The sequence below is a fragment of the Orcinus orca genome, chromosome 7, assembly GCF_937001465.1.
Source record: "Orcinus orca chromosome 7, mOrcOrc1.1, whole genome shotgun sequence".
Taxonomy (NCBI): Eukaryota; Metazoa; Chordata; class Mammalia; order Artiodactyla; family Delphinidae; genus Orcinus; species Orcinus orca.
Window position 1 is genome coordinate 79,688,070 of NC_064565.1, and position 15,848 is coordinate 79,703,917.

A 15,848-nucleotide genomic window follows, 5' to 3' on the forward strand; every position below is an offset into this window, starting at 1 on the left:
TAGAGTACATTCAGCTCCAGTGTTAACCTGAGCAGTTACCTGTTGTTTATTTCTGTAGGAACAGTGAATAGTGAGCTTAATATGAAGCCTCTGAATGCCTCTAACAGTCCTCACTTAGAGGAAATCTTGACCTTCATCCTATACCCTAGGCATGGGAGGCACCCACCCTGAATAGGACTTTATCACTGAGTCCTCTTCTAGAGCAGGTGGGGGCATCAAGCACAGTAGAGGCAGGTGAATTAGGTCTGAACTGTTGTCCAGATTTTAAGATTTTATAGGCTGTCAAACAGAGCATCAAGTTGCCAGTCTATCCTTTTTTGTGGGATCCTGGCAGCAATGAGGTCAAACCACATTAGCTTCTGGCTTACTTTTACTGGACCCTTTACAGCTGATTGGGACAGCATTTTGTCTTCTGGAGTTCCCTGTCTGTTTCTGGTTTTTCCCACAGACTGTATTTATTCCCGGGCTTTGTCAGTTTCTCCTAGGTCAGCAATGGATTGTGCAACACCATAAATGCCTTGTCTCATGACTGGGCACAGCATAGATATCAATGCCCCATACCAGGTGCTGGGGGTGAACTGGAGTATCTAGGCTTTCTTTCCTGCAGTGAATGTGGTTCAATGAGGGCCTTCAGACACAGGGGTATAAATGGCCTGTCTCATTCCCAACTCCCTAAGGATTTGTTGTACCTCATCTATAGATTTCCAGGGTCCCACATACCCAGGGAGATCCCCCTTATTGGTCCAAGGTTCCTTGAAGGCTACAGTAACCCAGTCTATAGGGGAGTGAATACCTTGAACCCTCTGAGTACCAGGCAGACACTGCTGGAGGGCACGATGTGGTGATGTTGTTCATTTTTTCTTCCTCCTGCCCAGTCAGAAAAATGCCATCACTCCCCGCTTCCACACTCTATCCCATATTGGCACTATCCACGCCTGGACACTTTCCTTGGACTTTGCTGGAACTTGGCAGCTATATCAGTAAGCTCATTGGGAGTGTATTCTCTCATCACGAATGTTTCCTGACTTGGAGGCTGCCCCACTGGCTGAGGTTGCTGTTACTATACTTTTGCTTTCCTGTGTATTAGGTGTCTGATGGCAAGGGGCGTTTCATCTGTGTCACTGTCAATCACCACAACGTTCTCCTCTTTCTCCTTCTCACTTTCCCAGGGATTTCACCTTTTACCATCCTAATCAGGCTTTGTCATAAGCACTCAAATGTTAATCCAGGGCAGCTTGTGTCCTCCTATCTTTGCAAAACATCACGCTGAGGCCTACAATTTATCATTCAGCTCTCCTACCTGGTCTGCCAGCCCCAAATCTAGCAGAGCAGTGGACACCCACACATCCTTCTCTAACCTCAGTTCTTCTTCCAATTTTCTAACTGAAGCTTCAGCCTCTAGTTGGGCATCAGTGGCCAGTTGACCTGCCCAGAGTAGAGACCAGCCCACTGCAGCAGCCATTCATTTCCTTTCTTTGTCCCAGTGCACTACACACAATTCCTCAAACAAACACATTAGGCCAGCTGGCATTTTGGGGGTGTCCCCATGCACAAGCATTGAACATAGAGATTACCCCTCCCTACCTAGAGCTGGATGGCTAACTTGGAATTTCCCCTGTGGATACCTCTTTTTCAAGGCTCATTGCTTTAGTCTCCTGGCTGGCTAGCCAACTCTTGGTTCACAAACTGGCCCCTGTACATGGAGGGAAAGAAAAGACTGAAAAAGAGGCAAACTACTTCATATTGGCAGGTAGCAGGTTTAGAAGCAAAGGAACTTACAGAGGAGGCTTGTCTTGGGTGGCCATAGGGTGAGTAGATCTCTGCACCCACCAGTCAGAATCTTAAAAAGTTTATATAAAGGCCTTAAGGGGGTTCAGTCACATACCATCCAGATGGTCTTAGCAACACCTTGCTCTCTCAAGGCCGCATCCTCAAAAACGGCTCCCACTGTGAGAAGGGTGGGCAGAATGTACATTCCAAGGACAGGGGAGGGGGTAAGAAACATCTTAATGTTTGGGTCCAGCTCATGGGTCAGGTGGCAGTCATGTCTCTTGATGACCTCTAACATTGTATTATCTCATTATTATTACTTACAACATGGCTTTTGGGGGCATGACATCTGTCCAGGGCAAGACCAGGTCAAGAAAGAAGCTCAACACACATTTCTTAGGCTTTGCATTTGGGGAAAGTGAAGCTCATGGAATTTCATTTATTTGCTTGCTTTTTCTGAGCAAATGAATTACAAGATCGGGATTTGAATCTAGAACTTCACATTATATAAGTCTAATGTTCTTTGTCCCTGCTCCAAATGTTTCTGGTTATTCTTTTTTTTTTTTAAATTAAAACTCCAAGAAACAACTCAAAGAGTGATGTGCTATAATGAAGAAAATGGCCCTTGATTATGGAACCCAATTAGCTTTAAAATGTATATAATTTTACCTCTTTGGATCAATTTTACTTCCCTTCTTACAACACTCTACCTGCCCCTGAAAAAATATCTCCTATAACATTTTATTTTTCTCCATGACCCTTATATATATTTTTTTAAAGGGACAGGCTCCATTTTCCTATGGAGTGTTTCAAAATACACAATTTAAAATTCAGACAGAAATGGTGACATTATATAAATACAACTGCTATAAGGAAAACTAAAAAGTTTGAATAATAGAAGTTCCTCTGGGGAGTATATGTTTTGTAAGTGAAAGATCATATAATGCTATACTGAACATGACCAAAAACTTACCAAGAAGCCAATATTATACTCGACAACTACATGCAGAATATTTAGGTAAAGAAAGTTATAGTACAACTTCACAGTGTTTTCCAGTCTGGAAATTGGAGAGACATGGAGATAATGTGGAGTCTTATTTAGAGGATGAAGACCAAAGTGGACATGGAGATGTTGAATTTAGAGAAGACATTAAACCAGAGGGTTTGATAGTTTTCTCTAAATATTTAAGAGACTATCTCATAAAAATAGCTTTAATCATGATTTGGCATGTTTCCAAGGTATAGATATTGAAACGAAGGGTAAAAAGTTACAGAGATAGACTTTGGTTCAAAAAAGAATGAACATTTTATTTTAAGAGTTAGAGATTCACAAAGAGGGAACGATCTGACCCATTAATATTGGAGGCACCAAAATATTAAGCCTCAAAGAATCTTTCCTGATAAGGTGGCATTGTTTTCTTAGGCTTATCATAAGAATACAATGACTTGAAACAGTGTTGAAGATCTCTTAATATTGTCTATTTAATACAGAAAAAACTCAATGAGCTCTAAAAGTTGAGGGCTTGTTGAAATTTCAACCTACTCTTTGTATTTCCATCTGAAGTTCCTGTATATTCTTAGATGATTCTGACAAAAAAATAATTTAAAAAAATCTAAAACTGCCATTGACATGTCAACTTAAAATGACACCGTTAGTAGAATTTATGTCTTTATCAGCACTCCAACACCCTTCTTTCCTCTCCTTCCTGTAGGTGCCAAAAATCATTACAAGGCAATTATGGTGCTAAGTACTAAAACAGAATGGTAGAAATGAGATAAAATGTAAATGAAGAAAGATGACTCAAACAGTAAGGTATAATCTAAATGACCTACTGACAGGCTTGTAAAAACATATATCAAGAGCTCCATAACCCTGCTGCTTTGAACATTTTCATTTTAAAATTTATTTTGTTTTCTTAAACATTGCCAGCACCCCAAAGACAAATTCCTAGAAACAATATGCTATGGCTACAGATTTTTGCCTCTGTAGAATATGAACAAATTCAATGAGTGGCCATTGAAGATATAAACTGTGGTCTTTCTTTTTAGCTGTACAGAAACAAAAATTTTAAATTATTTTTCTCTATTTTAATATGTGAGGTATTTCACTCTCCAGCAAACCAAAAAGTCAGTCTATCTATGGATTTTGCCAGCACAACTCTAAGCAGCAAGATGTGACAGGTAATAACCACTGTTTTTTAAATCATGTGAAAATAGTAAGTAAATATAATAAGAATATAGTAAATTAGTTACTATATGCCTATTACAGAAGCCATCTTCATTTATATTAATCTGTTATATCTGAAATCTGTGTATATTAGAATGGATAAGGTTAAAGCTTTAGCAATAAATTAGTAAAATAATATAATTTGGCATTAAAACAAAGGATGGAATGAAGGTCCTAACTGTGTTGCTCATTCACAAGCATTACCTGTCATTTCACTGCTTACCATACAAAATTAAATGATACATATATATATTTAATAAAGAACTTAGTGAAGACATATGTTAAAATTAAGTATTGGTGTTTCCTTTCAAGTCAGATATAATTCACCCCCATCATATAGCAGAGCAGTGAATTGTAGAATTCCTCTAGCAGGAATATGAGGAATAGCATAATTTCTGAAAGATAAAATTCTGAAATATTTATACATCTCACATCACAGTGATCTGGAATCTAAATAGAAGAGTTAAGGAGTAATTATACTTTCTATACATGTCCCCAAGCAATAATATACATGAAAACAATTATAATTTCATTTTCCTAAAACCAGAAATAATACCTATCAATTGGAATATCAACCTATGCACAATGAAAGTGATTCTCTGAACTTGAGTTCAGAATACCTTATCCAGTGTTCCTTGAATACAAAAAAGTGTACCAAAAAGGCTCCAAAGTATATGTGAAATAAATTTATTATATATTATTAAGTATATAAATATATATTACTTTTCAAAAAATATATTTCAATTAACTATTTTTTTCAAATTTTGATATTAAAGAGTGTTTTAGTCCAAAGGAGTATAGATAGAATATTTGTATATATAGGCAAGAAATGCACTAAGATGATACATTTCTTGGACAAATGAACCCAAATAAGGAGGAGATTTTGCTTAGTTCAGAGTGTTTAAGTTTTGTTGTATTAAAATAGATAGATAGATAGATAGATAGTAGATAGATAGATGGATATAAAATATATTTTAGACACATTAAGGGAGGTAAAGCAAGCAAAGTACAGAAAAGTACTCTAGATTTCCTTGTTCAGAAAACTATATATGTATATATTTATACTCACATAAAAATTTTGCACTAATACAAAGAGACTATTATATGTTACAATGAAGATCTGTAGAGTAGGTATGGGAAAGAAGAGATTTAATTTTATTTCCTCCTGTGTTTGAATTATGTTGTGGCTATGCATCATTTTTATTATGGCAAATGAAGAATCATAATAGTTGCTAAGTTATGCTTTCTAGGATAATTCCTCATTAATATAAATTAAATGAAATTTACTTTGTCATAATTATAGACAATTTTTTTTATCATTTTGGCCTATAGTAAAATGAAACAAAACGAAGACAAGAAACTCTGATTATTAATTAACATTTTTATTTGTTTATTATCCTGGATCATAACAAGATGTAATAGGTGTAATATATCTTTTTCAATGAAGTGTCTCACCAGTATATATTTGCAGACAACAGAGCTGGCTATTTTCTGGAATCTGACATAAATTTGGTTTTGTTCCAATCAAAAAGTCTTGTTTTAAAGTATATTACAAAGGTTGTCATTGTTGTTTCTGTTCTTATATTACAAGCAAAAGGAACCACATATACTTAAAGATACTTAAGTGAGAACATTTGATATATACTTCAGAAATGGTCTAGTTTGTTGTTAACTTGGAACAGAAAATAAACAATGATTTTATGATTTGGATAAACGATATCAATTACTTCAAAATACCTGACATTTCTCCTAAAATTTAAAGTTGCTTATAAATTAATCAGTAGAAATGGCACTTCCTTTTTACCTGCTGGCAAAATTGTAGAAGAATTCCAAAATTGTGAATATATTTTTAAAACTGAAAATGTTAAATTATGCTGTAAGCACACATTTTTAGCTTGCTTCTAAATTTCATGAAATATCACTGTGAAGTCCTTATAATTGTAAACTTTCATTTTGATGATTTCATTCTGGATCAGTATTTTTACTTCCTGGCAAAGAAAAAAATCTGTTTGCTTTCTGACTCTTTGTAATATTTCTGCTAAGTGTAGTGAGGAAAAAAAATTTTTAATTTAAATTCGTTTTAATTTCATTACTGAATACCCTTTAGGGAAAACATTTTTTCTGTCAAGATAATTAATAATCTTAAAGGGTCTTTTCAATATGCATTTGCCTGCAAGAAAATATATAGCACAGAGACTTGGGAAAACAGAAATCATATATTTCTAGATGTGATATGATCCATGTACCTACTGGGAATGTGACAACATTAATATCCAATATTAAGCATAAAAGATACATATTCTTTTTGCAAAGTCAGTTGCTGAGATAATAACCTATTAATATCAAAAATAAATAAAACATTTTGCCTCTATTTGCTTACCTGGTTTTTTCTAATTTGTTTTCAGAATTGTAGCAAGATACTTCCTGACACAAAGATTTTACTTCGTGAGCCCCTTCTCTTATATCTTCTCTCACACCTACATTTACAAAATGTATATTGACTATTCTCTGTAATTAATTACTTTTTACCTCTGTTGGAAAACATAGTGTTTGTGGAACGGGAGCCAAACATTGCTAAAGAAAATGCATACTGTGGAAAGTGCAAGCACTAAGCATATATTATCATTTTTATTTACAGCCAATAGCACAAGGTGGGTGGCAGTATTTTTTCAATTTTATTTTTTGTTTTGTTATGTTTTTTGACTCAAGTGGAGGAATGTCTTTGCTGACTGGGGGTTGGGTATTAATTGTGAACGTTTTATTTTTAGCTGATTAAAATAGTCACAGATGTCAAAGGGTAGTTGAATGGGTGATGGGTGATGAGATGGGGAAGAGAATGGCCAAGCAAGACCTTGATACAAAGACATCTGAGAAAACATGGAAGCAATTTAATCATGAAACATGATTTAATGTTAGGTAGAAAGCAACATTTTAATGAAAATATAAGGTTAATATTAGAATAAAACTGAGTTGTCATGTGTAAAACTTTCTCTATAGCTATTGTATTTGAATAAATTTGTTGAGAATTAGTGTGACATGATAGAGGAAAAAAATACTAAAATGTTAATATAACTGAATTTGAATCTTGATTTTGCCACTTAGGAAGTAGTAATTGAATTTATCTGAACTCTACATAATCTGCTATTCCTCTTCACACATTAAATGTGTATACTAAACATTCTTCAGTATGTTCTAATAATTAAATGAGAATAAAAATATAACGTTCAAATAGGTGAGTTGGTCCATAGAAAGTGCTCCCTATCATTATTGTTCTTAATAATTTATATTTTAATAAAATTAAAATATAAATTACTAGCATAATTACTTTGTTATAGAAGGGAACTCTCCTTCAATATGTAAACACTGTGTCTATGGATAACCTTTAAGTTCTAGCCATACAGTCATGACTAAAAGGTGGATGTAGGAAAAAAAATAACATGACCTTTATTGCTGTACTTGTAAAATTAAAGTTCTCTGAAGCCAAACTTTATAGTCCATTAATTTCATGTCTTTCCAAAGACAATTGCAGAATGCCTGCAAGTTCAATGGCCAACTACATACTTAAATGCAATGCCTTTTGTACTTAATAAGAATTCAGAAATATTCTAACCAGTGACTTAAACAATGGGCACTGTTATATTGCTTTGGTTAAAGTGGCTCAGAAATTATTGCCACTAAATGAAATTTTTTGTTTGTTTCTGTTTATAATACTATTCAAGAATGTAGATTGCTATAATGCCATTGGGAAGCAGTAGAAATATTTTTCTATTTTGTTATCATTCCTTGCTTCATTAAATTCTGTAACTTGCCTGAGAATTGCATGGCATTGATGGTAATGCTGCAGCAGATCCTAAAGTTGGAGCTGTGGTTGGAAGCTCTCAGCTAACTGTACTTCTCACAGCTGAAAGTCAAATGAGGGCGATCTGAGCAGTACAGTTTTACTGCTGCCACAGGATTATCCCACATGGCAAATTATGACAGAGTATAGTGGTTAACTGTTGGATTTCTCACTTCTTCAACTAACTAGTAATCTTGCACCTTAAGGTAGGAGTAAATAAAACCACCTCTTTGAGCATTACACTGCATTAACATACACTAATTAAAGTTTATAATGATATTTGAAAAACCAAAAGTTATTAATTTATATCCCCTATACTCCATTAATGAATATTAACTCCCTTTTTGGAAAGGGTTTTACCACATCCCAGCCTGATAACACCAGCATCAAAGTTTATCGACCAGTTGACAAAAATTTGTAGAATAAGTTAGTATCTAAAAGATTATGTTTAAAAAACTTGTTTAAATTATATTCAAAATAGGCTATTCTATGTGAAAGATACATACTGTTTATCAGAACATTTTATTGTTAATATTTATATTCCTCAGTGCAAAGAAGTTATTTGATACTTAGGAAAAAATTAGTGAATGTTTGCTGAAATAGGAACTGACTTATTAACTGATTTCTTGTAAGTCAATATCTAAAGTCATTAATTTTTAGGTTATTCCAGAACTAAAGAACATGTATAAGTTAAAGCAGTTTTCAAATAGAATGTAGAATCACTGGAATACACATTATGTGGTTCAAAATTTTATTAAAATGTATGACAAGTTATATTCTAAATTATCTGTCCACCTCCTTATTTGTTCTATCTCCTCTTATGGTTATTTTTATTCTAAGCCTCTATTAGTGCCTTACATATGGCAATTAATGTTTGTTGAATACGTCAGTGCTGATGGGTAGAGTAAAACACAAGAATGCAAAGAGAAGACAAGCTCTTTCTCTTTGGACGAAGGGTTCACAAAGGGATTACTGGGACTTTTTCCTTATCTTAATGACACATGTTTTTCACTCTCTATATTTGCAAGACAGTTGAATATTCAGAGTTAAAATATGACTTTGGAGAAAATATCAGGACAAAACCCAAAATGAAATGGTATGAATTTTATAATTTTTAAGAATAAAAGAGAAAGTTTGCTCAAGAAGAGTATGACCTCCACTATTACTTAAAAAAAATTCATAGAAAATAAAACTTCCAATAATTAAGAAAAAGGTGAATTCCCAATACTTAATACAATATTTCGAGACTCCTTATATACTATTTTGTTGTCCTCTGGCTTAAGGGCACTTTTCATTGGTGACTTGAATATGTAACATATTTCTTGCATTAAGGATCTTACAATCTGAGTAGTAGATTTTATTATTTTATCTATTTATTATCTTCTGTAGTGGCAAAATCCTAGGCCCTAGGTTTATGCATCAGGTGTATGCTCTAACAGAAACTCTATTGCATGGAAACATATTTCCCTCCGTCTAAAAGTTCCCTGCAGGTAATTGCAGCAGCAGAAGCAACCACCCTGGTTTACATTGACTTTCAATGATATTTCCGGCAAGCATGCAAGACTCTAAATGCAGTTTCTCTCATCTAAGAATAAGAAAGTTACAGACATTTGTGTACTGATCTTTTTCTGCCACTGGGAAGATATTACTGACCTGTAACTAACAATCTTTCATAACGTTCTCCCATTGAGGACATCTAGACTCAGAGTGAAAATACACCATGGGACTTCCTTGATACACAATTTTCATTTTAAAGATGCCAAAATTGAAGCATATTGAGATGTTAAGTGTATCGGATAAAATTACATATAGAATCAATATTACAAATTAAAATTGAGTTCCAAAAGAATTAAAAATCAAACACAGCAATAAAATACATATAGCTACAATGAAACTTGTAGCTCATACATTTGAGCAGTTTCAAGTTCTTTATCTGTTTCCTATTGCTGCTATAATTACCATAAACATGGTGACTTAAACAACACAAATGCATTCTCTTACACTCTGGAGTTCAGAAATCCTAAAGCAGTTTCACTGGCTAATGGCAAAGCTGTTTCCTTGTGGAAGCTCTGAGGGGAGAATTCTTTTATTTGCCTTTTCTGGCTTGTAGAGCTGCATTGCTTACATTCTTTGGCCTTCCATTTCCTCAGTCTTCAAAGTCACATCTTCAAATCTCTCTCTGCTTCTGTTTTCACATCTCCTTCTATCTCTGTGGACAATTGCTTCCCTCTTATAAGGATTCCTATGTTTCAGACCCACGCATATATTTCAGGATAGTGTCCTCATCTCAAAATCCTTAATTCATTAACATCCAAAATTATTTTTTGCCATATAAGGTAACATTCATAGCTTGTGTGGATTAGGACATAGACATCTTGGGTGAAGTGAAGGTCATTATTCAGCCTACCATAAGGTCTAAATATTGGAATTAAAGTGTTAATACTCAGTAAAATTATACTTATTTGGATTGTATAATGGAACATTATGATTGAAATTCTTTCTACTCAATAATATTTGAATTTCACTCGTCTTGACTTTTACTTATTAGTTGTTTATTTTAATAATACCATTAATTATTATGAATAATATTAGTATTTCATTATACTGCATAAATTCAAGCCTTATTTTAAAAAAGTGTTTGAGACATTAAGTACTTATATTTAGATGACAGAGCAAAATTTTCTTTCTCAACCTGAAATCATGATATTAGAGGAAACAAATAACTATGTTAACTGTCATTGAACTAAACAAATCAATGTACAAATTCTAAATGCATCAGTTATGAAAAAATGCATAAAATACAAGTGAACATGCCCCCAGATTTAGAAGAGTGTGTCACAAGTGATTTAGTAATTCCTTCATTTGAAGTCAGTCAAAGCCTGGTTATCAGAGAAACTAATATTTCAGAAAATCTGAGAAAAAAATTGATAAATATCAGTAAGCCTTGAAAAAATATAACCAACTAGTAATACATAACGTTGGTATTGGATACAGAAGAATTGCATTTAAATCTTGGTTTTGTTGGTTAGTTTTGTTGAAGACTGACCTTATTAATGGACAGCTTTCCTAATAAGCAATTATTAAATTCTCTCAGATGTTAACATATGTTTCAGGAGTATGGCAGTATGTTTACATGTCAGAAGTTTTATTTAATTCTATGATATTTCTAAATTGATTTGTTTAAATAAATTCAGCAAATGGAAAAAAAAAATGTCCAAAAGTCAATTATTATTAAACATTCAAACAGTAAAATATGTGGAAAGAAGCCCGTAAATGTTAACTCTTCTAAGTTACATCTGGTGGGACAACTCGGGATAAAGGCTAGTGGGCTGGTCATCTAGGTTTATGAAGGGAACTGCTCTCCTCTGAAACAGGCAATATTTGCTTTATCCCACACGTTTGGAAGGTTGATTTTATTGTTTCTCGTTTACTAGTCATACAGCACTGTCTACTTTGAAGCTTGATATTCATAGATGGAACGTTGGATCCTATATATGAAAAAAAAGTGTAAGGACTTACAATTTTATGTTCCATCAGAAAGAACCAACTAATTCCTCTGCTAAGCTGACGGAGTAAAGGAATGATGATCTTAACTGAATCATGGACTGAATTTTATCAAAAATCATTGCAGTTTTACTAAAACTGAATCTATCTTTGGTTCATTCCCACTTCTAGGGCAGATGTCAGTCTGGTGGATCTTCTCCTCAGACCAGAGAGTCTGAGAATTTTCACTATATTTTTCTTTCTTGTTTATTATTATTATTATAGAAGTATAGTTGACATACAGTATACAGTTTTGCCTAACTCTCTGTGTCTGTGTTTGTTTTAATGTATTAAGTATATAAGCTACGTCTCCCACTATTGAAAGACAAGCCTTGTGTAGGAAGTGTATTGTGGGGCCCAGTGGCACAATGTCCCCTATGCACCAGAGCCTTATGCCCCAGAGGTATCCCTTGTGTGGGCTGAGTGTGCCCCCCTGTTGTGGTTGGGCCATGATTGCTGCTGGCATGCTGGTGGGCAGAGCTGGCCCCCAGACCAGTTGCCTATCAGGCCCAGCTGCTACTGCTATGGATGCGCTCGTGCATAAGACTGATCCCCGGCCCATCCATCTTCAAGGCCTGGTTGCAACTGCTGTGGGTGTGCTGGGGGACAAGCCTGGCCCCCAGTCTGACTGTCTTCCAGGCCTGCTTGAGACTGCTTCAAGTGTGCTGAGAGATGGGGCTGACCCCCAACCTGCTTGACTGAGAGGTCTGGCCCTGACTGCTGGCGGCTTGCTCACATGCAGGGCTGTCCTTCAGTGCAGCTGGCCATGAAACCCAGCTACGACTCTTGTGGGCACACTGGTATGCAGTGCTGGCCTCCCAGAGAGGGAGGTCGTATGAAGGGGTGTTGGGGCTGGCCAGGGTTGTCCACTGGTTAGGTTGGGGCGGGAGCCGCTTTGGAGGGTTGATGGTGCTGGGCTGGGCTCTCTGCCAGATAGGGAGGGATATGAACTGCTTTTGAAGGGTGCCAGTACTGACCAGGACTGCCCACCAAGGGGGGCAGTGCAGGAGTTGCTTTTGATCCCTGGACTGGCAGGAAGGGGAGGATGGGTCTTCAAGGGAGCACCAGAACTAGGTACATGGTGTTAGCTAGGTTGATGGAGAGTGACAGAAATGGTGCCCACTACTGTTGAGACAGCTAGATGAGAGTTAAAAAGCAAAAAAATGGCACCCACCAGCACTTCTGTCTCTGTCAAAAGTTCCACCAGATCCTTGTTCCTCCAGCATATGCCCTAAATTAGTCAATGAATCTCTCTCTTGTGCAACTCAAGTGCTTTTCGAGCTGCTGCTTTTGGGCTGGGACACAGAGCAAGTGAGTTTGTAGGTGAGCCCTTCAAGATAGAAGTCTAGTTTTCCCAGAGTCCTCTGGCTTTCCCAGTCATATACCCCACTGGTTCTCAAAGCCAGACATTAAGGGGACTTGTCTTCTCAACTCAGGTCCCCTGGGCTGGGGGGTCCAACATGGGGCTCAGACCTCTTGCTTCTCAGGGTAGACCTCTGTGGTTGAGATATCCCTTCCGCCTGTGGGTCACTGCTCTGGGGGTTTGACTTCTGAGTAGGCTGCATATCTGTTTCTTCTACCCATCTCAACATGGCCTTTCTTTATATCCTTAGTTGTAGAAAATCTGTTCTGCCAGACTTCAGGTGATTCTCAGAGATAGTTGTTCTACATGCAGTATGATTGATGTGTCTGTGGGAGGGGGTGAACTCAGGATCTCCCTACTCCACAATCTTGATCCAGAACTCTTTCTTTATGTTTCTCAAAGGTTTTTGGCATAGTTTTTTAGCTCACACCTTCATACAATTCCATATTTTGGCAAACACTTTGTAGTGAACACTTAGCTATGTGTCTGAAAACCTCATATCTCCAATTTTCTTTTCACTCAAGCTGAAGCATCCATGAAAAGTTCTGATGATTTATTTCCCCCAAGTAGAGGTCTTCTGATAGAGGCCAAGCATAGATGTTCAGGCTCTAGCTCTCCCCAGGTCACATATTTCCTCAGAGTCATTGTATCAGTTACCACACTTTTTTCTGCAAGTGGAGAAGATCAAACAACAGTAAACTAAACAATAGAGTATATATATTTATTTTAACACAAAAAATGAAGTCTAGAGGTAAAGTGGCTCCTGAATCAGTTAATTTATTGATCCAACAATATAACATCATCAAGGACCCACATTTCTTTATTATTCTACTCTTCTCTGCTCAAAATATCAACTGTTTTCTCACACCATTATAGTTACTTCAAGTATTATTCCCTTATATAGTTGTGTCCAAAGGCAAAAAGGAGTGAGAAAAATTTTTCAGCCTGCCAGCCGACCTCCCCTTATTTCATCTTAGTATGAAGATTATATAATGTATCAGTTAGCCTTTGCTGTGATTTTTTTAAATTTCCCAAAATTTATTTGCTCACAAATAAGTGGAATGGCAACTTGGGCTGGACTAAACCTGCATGATTCGTGTCTAACTCACTTTGTTGTAAGCAGAGCTTGCATCTCTAGTCAGCTGGTAGTTTATAGTCATATGCATATATGTGGTGATTGCCTGGTTCTCAGAAGGGTTGATGAAAGTCACTGGGCCACTTATCTCCAGCAGGTTATTATGGGATTTCACATAAAGGTGATCACAGGGTTGTTTCAAAAATAGCAAAAAAAGAAAAAAATGGCAAGGCCCAGCACACAGGTATGTTTCATGTGTCTGCTTGCCTCATGAATACTAATATACCATTTTCCTCAGCAAATTCCATAGCCAAGCCCAGATTCAAGAGATTCAGAGGTAGACACTTGAGGGAAGGTGCTGCAAAGTCAAATTACAAGAAAAGGTGTGCATACTGGGATGTAGCCATTTTTACAATCTACCATATTTAGCAAGTCTATGCCTAAACCAATTATGTCAAAGGTAATTAAATTACCATTATTGGCTTAGAAAAATATAAGGGTCTTTCTAATACTTGAACAGAGTTGGCATTATTTTACCAAAGGAAAAAGACTGGGAACTAGCAAAAGATCTGAGTTGGCCAAAGTGTCTACTCTATTCATCCTTCACTGAACATGCAAGGAGTATGTGACCCAAGAAATCATTTAGAAACTCTTATTCAGAAATTTTAGTCTTAGGCATGGAAACAAGCACTATAGTTGGATGTGAAAATTTTCTACGCTAACTTCTAAAAATATTGTCAATTCTTTCCTGCTACCTTGAGTCCACCTCTTCCTATTATACCAACATCAGTTGCTTTCCCTAAGGAATCTTTCTGAGACATTTCTTAATCGAAATACTTTATCTTTATTTTTATCAGTAGCTATTAAATCTTAGAGCTCACACTCTTTTAATTGAACATTTATCAAAAATCTGGAATATTTACAAATTCTCTTCTTTGAGGAGCACATAGACATGTATTTTACAGATAATATTCTAATTATTGGAAGTTTATGAAAGTTCCCTTGGTGTTAACAAGAAATAAATATATAAAAGGGCATGTATAGACTGCTGATGTTAATCTGTTAAATAACAAGAATCAAGATCAATTTAATTTTGTGCACCAAGGTCGATAAGACAAAGCAAAATGTACTTTTTCTTTTTACCTATTTTACATAATATTCAAAACAGTGGCTGGGGTTTCAGCTAAAATCATTACTATTGAAGCTGTATGCTCCTTAAAGCTGCACTGGCTTATTTATGAAAGACATCATGGTTTCAAAAATACTACTTCAGAAGACTATTTCAACACTATTTACAGGACTACTACTCTGACTAGATAATTAAAATTTATACAATAATTAAAATGATCAGATTGGTTTTATTCTCTGATAGATTGTAATGAAGCTTTATGGTAGCTATAATTAACCTCTACTGATATTAATTATGCACAATCAGGGATCTTGAAATTGCTGAACATGCAGTTCTCTTAAACATGCATCAGGCAGCATGGCTTCAAGACCATACACAGCAGGATGTGCAGCCATAGTATATGAGGTGAGAAAAGAAATAGATAATTGCTAGAAGTGACATTAAGAGGTCATTCATTTCTTGTTTATTGTAATTTATTTCATTTGTTCCCCTGTTAGCTATATGAAAGTCATATGTGTTGTCACACAGTTTTCTCCAAATCAGTACTGGCTCTCAGTCGCTCAAGCTACCCTGACAACCTGTAAAAGGTGGATGACATTAGTCAGTTTTCTCTCTATCAGGCACACTTCTGTCCTCTCCAAGGTTAGTCAAAGCAATCCAGCAAGATTCTGCTCTGAATGAGAACATAATGGGGGCTAGACCTTTACGCAGTCATAATGTTTAAAATATCATAGCATATGTACATCTGTCTCATATCTCTTTCATTAGTCTCTTTGTTACATCTATTCCTAGAGTGCTTTCTTTTTGTGGTTCCAGTAATGTTCCTGAGTTTGTGTTCAGTCACATCAAGGACAGAACCACAATAGGAGGTGTGGATGCATAATTCAACCTAGAACTTGCTTA

At 35.8% G+C, this 15,848-nt stretch overlaps 1 long non-coding RNA gene across 2 annotated transcripts in view; it reads right to left on the minus strand.

Moving 5' to 3' along the window:
• Positions 1-8,569: 8,569 nt before the first annotated feature.
• The window catches only part of LOC125964975 (uncharacterized), a 34,719-nt gene continuing 27,440 nt past the window's right edge, over positions 8,570-15,848 (minus strand). For both annotated transcript variants that reach the window (XR_007478364.1, XR_007478363.1), the window contains exon 2: positions 8,570-13,409. This is a non-coding gene — a long non-coding RNA (uncharacterized LOC125964975). The remainder of the gene's footprint in view (positions 13,410-15,848) is intronic.